The 9,930-nt window shown below is 34.9% G+C and overlaps 1 long non-coding RNA gene across 1 annotated transcript; it reads right to left on the bottom strand.

Annotated features, from left to right (window-relative positions):
- Positions 1–1,202: 1,202 nt before the first annotated feature.
- LOC143564015 (uncharacterized) lies at positions 1,203–4,362 on the bottom strand. The gene is made up of 3 exons (XR_013140770.1): positions 4,149–4,362; positions 1,379–1,469; positions 1,203–1,273 (listed from the first exon to the last, which is right to left on the bottom strand). It is a non-coding gene; the product is annotated as an uncharacterized LOC143564015 (long non-coding RNA).
- Positions 4,363–9,930: the final 5,568 nt, after the last annotated feature.

Genomic DNA, 9,930 nt, shown 5'->3' with positions numbered 1-9,930 from the left:
AACTATGGTGTCATTGGAAACGAGTAAGTAGAAAGAATCTAAATTAGAAACTAGATGAAACATACACTTTTAATTCATACCCGAAAAACATGAACGTAATCTGATGGAAGGTCTTCCAAATCAATTTTCTTAGATGTATTACTTGAAGAAGACGAGGGCTCAAACTTTCTTTTCAATGATTCTTGCATAATTAACCCTAAAGTTCAAGTTTTTAAGAAAACTAAGTCACAATCTAACAACAATATACAACATACAATAACCAACATGAGTATAAATGTATAATTATATATAAAATCAATCAACTAATTAGCCATAAAATTACCTTTAGTTTGAGACAAAATCAGAGGAAACAAAGACTTATAAGACCAAAGAGGGGTGAACGGTGGCTGGAGTGAGGCGGAGGCTGGCGGATATGGGCGGAGATGGGCGGAGGCTGGCCGGAAAAACTGAGAGAGGCGTGAGTTAGGGATAAGCAGTGGGGTTGAGATGTGTGTGGAGGGTGTTACGTCTGATGAGTTGGGTTGGGATATGTTAAAACCCATGGGCCAAAAGTCAAAACTAAAACTAATATAAAGTAAATTTTTAAAAAACGAAATACATAAAAAAACGGGAAAGAGCAAGGCTCGAACTCGGGTCATTCGTGTGGTATTGGAAGGGGGTTTCCACCAGACTAGAATGGTAATATTGATATGGGGTTCAAGTGTTAATTTATATGGGGTCCTTCAAAAATTTTCTATATCGCTTCTAAATAAATTTTAAAAAACATTGGTGTCCCGGGACCCCGACGGCTACTATGTAGGTCCGCCCCTGCCTGCAATAATTATAATTAGAATAATCAATGATAAATTTTGCAAAACTATATTTATTTATTAAAAGAATCGAAAGTAAATAACCTCTACCCTTTTATTCACATATGCTATAGTGTTGAAAATAAAGTTGGTCAAGAAATCATTTTCCAAACTGCAAGACAATTGTGGTGAAACCAAACGTCGAGTTGAAACAGATTGATGTCCTTCATTTTCAAGCAAATTGTTAATAGAGAGTAAATAAAATTAGTTATATATATAATCAAAACTTGTAAAATAGAAAATGGAGCACACATGTTTCTGAAAGAAATCTAAAAGATTGGAAAACAAATCTCTAATCGCCAGAAAAATTATATTTTCCAAACAGTAGGATGATAACAACGGTATCATCTTCGTGTTCGTTTGCCATGAAGGTATTCAATTGCTCAACTTATGACTCCCACAAAGTAACAAATATACTACGAGACCTACAATAATATAAAAATAGAAAGGAAAAAAAAGCGCGTTATAGACATCACATTAAACAATTCAAATAAATAAATTTATATTTTAACCTAACTTACTCTAAATACCTAACTTGAAGGTTCATTTTTTTTTTGATTTGGCCTCCTTGTGCTTTGTAATCATACATGTCAAAGTATGTGTAGACATACCCAATCAAATCTATATAATAAACAAATAAATGTAACATCCCAAAATTTCTAAGAATAAATAATTAATACATTATTTATTTAAGATGTAAAAGTTTACTTAAGTTAGTAGAGAAATAAAATAATAAAGATGGAAGGATAAGTAAGCTAATTAGATGGAATTAATTATGGACCAAAAAGGAAAGATGTGCCTAAGGTCCATGGACTTCAGGGAGTATAAATACCCCTTAAAACCCTAATCCTTTCTATTTTCATACATCTCCACACCATAGCCTACACCATCAAAACAAACACTTAACCAAATTCCCGTTTTTGAGAAAAACACCCACAAAGACACAAAGATTCCCGGAGATCTAGCCGTCGGATCAGTCTCAAATTTTAAACGAGTATTCATGACATATAAATGAAGATTTCCACTGAAAAGATCTTCGATCAGAGGTCGGGAAGTCCGGTTTTTATCAGTAAAACCACAGCAGCTCAAAAGTGAAGATTCCGGCGACTATTCAGCTATTTCGGCGACTGTAGAGGCGGTTTACGATGAAGGTGAGCTAATGGGTTTGTAGATCGGGACAAGACGGTTCCGTGGCCACTTGAATCACACAAATATGAGTTCGTTTGATATGGTTTTGAGCATCTCGAGTGATTTCATACAAAAACCTCAATGGTACGTTTTTGTTAAAAAGGCTTACTTTTCATAAACGGATTTACATGAAAATTGGTAGGATGATAGATCGGGTCTAGATAAATCATAAAGCTTCAAACTTGATGATTAATATGGACGTAAAGGGCTCGTGGTTAGATACGGCTCATGGATGAAACCCTAGAACTAGCTTAAAGAACGTTTTAGGATTAAAGGTTCAATCTTTATGACTCGAATGGGTTAGATCTTGAAGCCGTGATGTTAACGGGAGGTAACAGATGAGAAACGGTTAAGGTGGTTGGCTATAGATGATTTAAAGTTTAACCATGGACCGTTAGCCGTTATAGAATGGGTTTAAAGGTAGAAACCTGAGCTGAACGCATCAGACTAGGGGTCTCGGTGACCTGAGCCTCCGTCTGGGGTTCTCGGTCAACGCGAGAACTCGGTCAACATGGGTCTTCGGCCAAATGGAGTTCTCGGTGACGAGATTTCTCGGTGATTTAGGGTTCTCGGCCATGTGGTTCTCGGCCAAGACCATAGTTGTCGGTCACGAGCTGGGTTCTCTGCCAAGAGTTCTCGGCTGACTAGTCCTCTGTTGGGTTTTGGGCTGAATCCAGTTGGGCTCAGATAGTGAACAGTTGGGCCAGAAACAACTAAGCCCACATCATGTAAAGCCCATAGTTAAAATCAGATCAGCCCATCAGCATGAACTAAAATAAGCAAGCCCAACTTAGAATCATATTGGTTAACTTATATACCAACTTAATCAAGTTGAAGGTTAATTAACAAAAATATATGTTACAGTTAGCCGAGCTCAGTTAAAGATAGGAACTATGATAAACGGCGAGCGCAATAGGATCCAGGTGAGTTTCTAGCCCCATTTCATTGTTATGTTTTCGGGGCTGTGTGCATACTCGATGTGATAGTTAATACACTTACCTTAAATGGTAAGTGTATGCCGTGTATGATTTATATGTTATTTATGTATGTATATTTTGAATGTAAATGAAAGCTTGTCGGTACGTGAACGATCTTCGGATATTGCACGTATTGACAAGGGAGGTATGTATATGATAGCTGAATGTGTATGTTAGATATATGTATACATATGAGTATGTATGAATGATAAAAGAAATTATATATATATTACGGGTATGTAAAGACAGTATGTACGAAGATGAAGAAGTAATGGATCAGACCCTAATAATATCTGAGATAGAGAAGAAAGGGATCAGACCCTAATAACATCTGAGATAGAGAAGTAAAAAGGGATCAGACCCTAATAATATCTGAGATAGACAAGAAAGGGATCAGACCCTAATAATATCTGAGATAGACAAGAAAGAGATCAGACCCTAAAATATCTGAGATAGACAAAGGAAAGAGGGACCAGACCCTAATAATACCTGAGATAGACAAGAAAGGAATCAGACCCTAATAATATCTGAGATACACAAAGGAAAGAGGGATCAGAGCCTAATAATATCTGAGATAGAATGAACAGTAATTATATAGTATGAAAGTAATAAAGTATGAATGTATGTATGAAATTATGTAATGAAAGTAAGTTAGTAAAGTAATTATTATGTATCTTCGGATGCATAATTGAAGGTAAGTGTAAGTATTATATGATATGTGATTAACTAGAACTCACTCAGCGTAGCTGACTTTTAGTATGCACGCATGTGAGTAGGATGAGACAGTTGGCTTGAGCGGGGACACATGGCAGAAGAATAAGAGGCTGGCATATGAAGACTTATGATGTTATAATGCTTTAATGATGAAAGACAAAGGATGTTTTGAGACAAGTTATAAATTATGTAATGTTTTATGAAAGTTTTATATTCCGCGTAAATGTTTAATTAACTCTGATATTTAGAAATGTGTTTATGAGTAAATCCAACGTCCAAATGTGAGGCACCGGTAACGGGGCCTTACAATAAACAATGTTAGCTAAAAGCTATGTTAAACAATGATATGTTTGCAATGTAATACACATTTATAGTTGATAAAATAAAAGGTATAGTTAAAGAAGTTAATATTATTAGTTACCAATAACCGAGTCAGACGATACACCATTGTTGCGAAGCACGTCAAAGTCAGCAAGTGTTAAACCATATAGATCCAACTTCCTCGTGACATTTTGTCACAGCTATATCAAAAGTCAAAAATAGCCTAAGAGGATGATTTGTGATACGGTAGGTAGATATATTGTCACCAATATCAAACCTTTGAATAAAAACACACGATTTATCAACTAAAAACTTTTCATGCTTGATTAGATGGGTACCACCACTTATGGTTGCTTGGATTTTTAATCCCTACAAACATACTACAAACACATTGTAAGGTCCATACATATATTAACAAAGTGAAATAGTTTTAATTGATAATTTGTAAATACCTCTTCATCCATAAGAATTACTTCAATTGCATACGTACCATTAACGGCTTTATAGGAAGGTAGCCTCCATAGCTTAATAATTCTTACTTTGAATTTGACATTAGTCATTGAAGCATTCAGTCTGTTAGGTGAGTAATCTCAGAATTGTCTGTTAACCTGTAAGTATTATGAAAATTAAGTTATATAAATCAGAAAATGAGGTAATCACAGGTGCTATAAGAATTATAACATACCTTGGAGTCAGTTTTGAAGTCCCATGACTCACAACTTTAGACATTATGAAAACAAAAAACAAAGAGAATGCAAAATAGTATGTGCGAGTTACTAAACACTTGCCAGTTGCCACTTATTTATACTTACATACTTTGGAAAACTGTCATTAAAAACTGCAAATAACATGTTTCCATGAATGTAGCTGCTGGAAACAAAAATATATAAACTGTTGTTATGTATAATTAATCTCAGCCGTATAATGAGGCAATTAGTTTCTTAGATGAACATTTTTAGGATATAAGATCGCAATCCAAGTAAAACATCTATCATCCAATAGGAAGCAGATAAATCAACCTACAACATAGAAAGGACTGAAAATAAAATGTATTTTACATCAATTTTAAAACTCATATATGAAAGATTGTGTACAAGTTATTCCTTCTTTTTTTTTTTTGAAAAAAAAAATCTCCAAAACCTTGACCACTAATGTATAATGACAATTAACGTTTTAGTTCTGCACTTCTGCATCATAAAATTGGTATGTTGTCTCTTAACTTAGGTTAACATTACATTATATGACATAATTTGTTAATAAACAATATGATAAAATTAATAAAAGTAAAGTTCATACGAAATTAGCTAATATACAATGCAATTTCGTTGAATAACTTGGCTCAATTGATTTTAATTTGTAAGACTATTATTCAACCAGCTATATGAATCTCTCATTTACGTAAATTTGTAACTAAAACAAATATTGAATTAAGGAACATCAACTTATTGGTATGACAAAACAGATGATAATAATCTTTTATATACAGTTTTTGTGTATAAACTTAAGAAAAAATTATAATAAATATATACATACTATAGGGACAACAACAGCGGCTATCAAGATTCATCGTACGGGCTAACAAATTGAAACGGCGGAGCTTTTAACTTTAATATAAGTAGATCAAATAACCAGAATCAAAAGTCAACTAATACAAAATCAATAAGAGTCAAACATGATTGAAAATGCTACCGGCGCACCTTAAGTGATAAGTCGGTTTTTAATATTCTGGCACCACATATAAGCTTGTCTGTAATATCGTAAACTGCAAATAACATTTACTCAATTGAATTCAACAAACTCATTCGTATTAGTAATCATTAATCAGATTTATATTTAAATTAGGTTGTATGTGAATTAATCTAAAAGATATGATAAAAAATATGGATGCGAAAGTCTAATTAACATCAAATTGGTAACCTGTAATTGATGCTGATAAGTAACTGAACCGACAGTTGATTATATTAATCATGAATCCGTGACATTGGCGAAATCGACTCGAAAAATTAGGGTTTGCTTTCAGTCGATAATTGTTGAAGACAACAACATAGGTTATCAATGCTTCTATCAAATAAAGAAATTAGGGTTTCATATACGTTTGGATTGCACTGTGGTGAAGACGATTGGATTGCACTACGGTGAAGCCACGTGTTTGAATAATAGAGTGCGAAAATAAAAGGAGGGGCTGATGTATGGATAAAAAAACCCTGTTTTATTACAATAGTAGATATGTTTCTTTGTATTTACATATAAATAGAATGTCATTCACTCTCCATTCTCTCTAGTTTATAATAATATGAATGTAAAGACTGATAAGCTTATAAATATTGTTATTTGATGAGATAATTAGGACGAATAACTAAACCATGTATATTGGTTATGTATTGTCAAACCACAACTTAGGGCCTAGGCGTGAGACCACAAATTGGAACATGTTTTGTATATCAGAGTTTATGGGTTAATTTTAGCAGAAGACTTTAGGTTGATATAATAATTAATTTACATTGAAAATTACTTGGGAATTAAATACCCAAGTATTTGTTTACAAAATGCGTGTTTCATATTACAAGGATTTAATATCAAAAGTTGAGTCATCTTGTTACGCTAATCTAACTCCATGACGACTCCAATCCTTGCTACTTCATGTAAAAACTTAATTACCTGCATTGGGTTGGAAAAATACGTCAGCTATGTGCTGGTGAACACGTATGACTATATAAATATTTAAATAACAGTTACAATGCAAATATAGTTTTCTATACACTCAACAAGAAGTATTTCATTCTTAGGATTTGTACCACTACCCTACACACACAAAATTGTTCCCCGAGCCACGTAGCCCCTAATGGAGAACTAGTTATGGCTGTTAGCCCACGGCCACGTAGCCTTTGACTGTTTAGGCTGAACAGTTATTTTGGATCCAGACACATGTGTAATCGGTCTGAGTTGCTTTTATTTTCTACTTTGTATTATAACGTTTTAGAGATCACGTAATCTCATGTAAACATTGACTGACTCTTTAAGACAAACATCCGTTCATCTTATCGAGTATAAATATGTTTTGACTGTTTGTAAAGGTTAATGTTAGGATTAAACACACACACGAACCAAACACAAACACACGAAAGCAATAACGAACACGAGGATTTAACGTGGTTCGGTCTAAACTGACCTACGTTCACGGGTGGCAACTATGTATTCTTTTATTGAGTGACAAATAATTACAAGTACATAACGTCAAATATATGGAGATACAACTAGGGTTAGCATCTTATTCAAAAAGAAATTCAACCCGGGTCGGGCTTCGGTCTGGCCACCCTACACCCGTCTGCCCTTTGGACTTCAAATAATAAATCGGGCCAACAAGGCCTACGAAACCCAACAATCTCCCACTCGGAGGTCTTAAGTACTCTCGTCTGCACTCCTGATCGTACTTCTGTAATCTAAACATCTTCTAGTTGCCACCGCCTTCTCATCAATTAACTTGAAGTCCCGTTGAAGCTCCTCGGAGCTCCAACATCAGTCACGGCTAAAACTGCCCCTGATCGGTTCTCTGTCCCTATCGGCTCCCACTGTAACGAACTACCGGATCCTGAGATACACTGAGAACAAACACTCTCCATATTCAACAAGTAATCCACTAGACAGACTTTTACAGTTGGAATATTGGTTTTCTTAGTCCACTGTTGACTGGAACTGTAACTGAAACACGAGCTGTGCTCCCACTGTCACGATGTCCTCTGACTGATTTAACATTCCTAGCTCGTTCATCCGGAATCTTCACTTTGGCTCTAGGTTTGTTACTTGCAAAACGAACCTTCTTCTGCCCACGAGATTCTGTGAACCGGATTTTGTCTTTCACCAAAACTGGATCCACTTCTTTCGGTGACATATCGACCATATACAACGAACTCATTTTCTTGCCACGAGCAACCACGAGATTCCCTTTGACTACTTTCCACCGCCCATTCCCGAACTTAACATCGTAACCATGGTCATCCAACTGCCCAACTGAGATCAAACGTTTCTTCAAACTTGGAATAACCCTCACGTCTTTCAAAGTCCAAGAAGTACCGGCTGAAGTAATCAAATCAACATCTCCCATACCTGTAACCTCTAAAATTTCATCGTTCGCTAGTCTAACCTTTCCAAAATCCTCAAACTTTAGATTCTTCATCGTTTCACTACAGTGAGTGGCATGAAACGATGCACCAGAATCCATCACCCAATCAATAACGTTACTCTTAACACTACAAACCAAAGCCTCATCACTACTGACCCCGTCATCTGTGTCGTCTTCTGTAACGCACCTCTTTCTTACCATTCGGACACTGATTCCTGAGGTGTCCATTCTCTTTACAACCCTAGGATTCAATATCATTACCAGTCCTAGACTGACTCCTCTTCCTGCTCCCACTGCCTCGTTGTATTGCCCTACCCCTGCCTTCTGTGACTAACATATTGCTTGATGATTCGCATGAACTTTTGCGTCTTGAATCTTCTCCCATAATTAGATCTCGAATCCCGTCAAAGGTAATTTTTGTAGACGAACCACAAATCGCAGTCACAGTTTGCGACCAACTGTAGGGCAAATATGATAATAACAACAAGCCTTGAACTTCATCATCAAACTTAATGCCGACTGACACTAAGCGGGAGAGGTTCGACACGGTGTTACATGTATCCAAATAAATCATAATAACTAATGAAAAGTTTGTAAAGCATAAATATGCATTATTACTTACTAGCATAAGTGCATGCGCGTTGTTGCGGGTTTGCGCAAATTATCCCCTTGTATTGGTTTGTAGAGTTTGATGTGGTGTGTAATGGGTTATCAGTGCGAGCACGCTGCCGCCCGTGCATATGCTTTGTTGGGTGTATTTTGTGTGGAGGTGCAAACTATGCATCGTGTTTTGTGAAATATATGTTAATAAAGTAGGTTTATGGGTTTTGTGATTTTTAATCAACATAATTGATTGAATGCATGTTAGTTGGTGAGTAGTTAGAGTTAAAATATAATCAGGAGATGAAATAAATACTCAAATTAAAGCCACCAAGATGTCAGTCAATGAATTGTAAAAAGGGTAAAATGATGGGCATACGTGATTTGATTGTGCACATATATATTGGCGTATGCATATATATATATATATATATATATATATATAATAAATGGTGTTATAAAGTGATAGGTTTGTATCAAATCAAACTAAAAGGACAAATCAGTTATGTTTTTCTTATTTTTCAACTGAAGTGAGATCGAACCATTGAAAATGAATGAACGATTACCGATGTATATATATAGAATGAACAAATATAAACCAAACAATAGAAATGTTAAAAAAACTTTCATGAAAAAAATTAGAAATCACCCAACTCATTCAATCATTTCAAGTAGCATCAGTAATATGTTGTTTGATGTAGTTATAAGTATATACATAATAATCAATTTATATAACATCTTGCAAGAAACTATAAAGATGTCACACCCCGACTTAGGGTCTAAGTGTGTGACCAACAGTTGGTACCGGTTTTTGTAAATATATCAGAGTTTGTTTTAGCGGAAGACTTTTTATTTTTTTTAAAATAAATATTATACATTTTGAAATCATTATAAATAAAATATAAATTCTTTCGTTCGTAAAAGCTTCTCAAGGAATACATACCCAAGTATCTTTGTTTTATAAATCTTTGCTTAATTTAGCATGTTATTATAATAATTAAAACAATGAGCCATCTCTACCTTGTAAACATCCACTTCATGAATGACTCTAATTCTTGTTACTGTATTTCCCTGAAATGTTAGAAAAATACGTCAACTATATGCTGCATACGCTGACGCGAAAAATATTTTCTTTTATTTAATTACCCCTGGAGACATAGTT

Source organism: Bidens hawaiensis, unplaced genomic scaffold (genome assembly GCF_021521415.1).
Source record: "Bidens hawaiensis isolate Kalapana, Puna unplaced genomic scaffold, B.hawaiensis_p1.1 tig00021689_1, whole genome shotgun sequence".
NCBI lineage: Eukaryota > Viridiplantae > Streptophyta > Magnoliopsida > Asterales > Asteraceae > Bidens > Bidens hawaiensis.
This window is presented reverse-complemented; position numbering and strand designations above follow the sequence as displayed.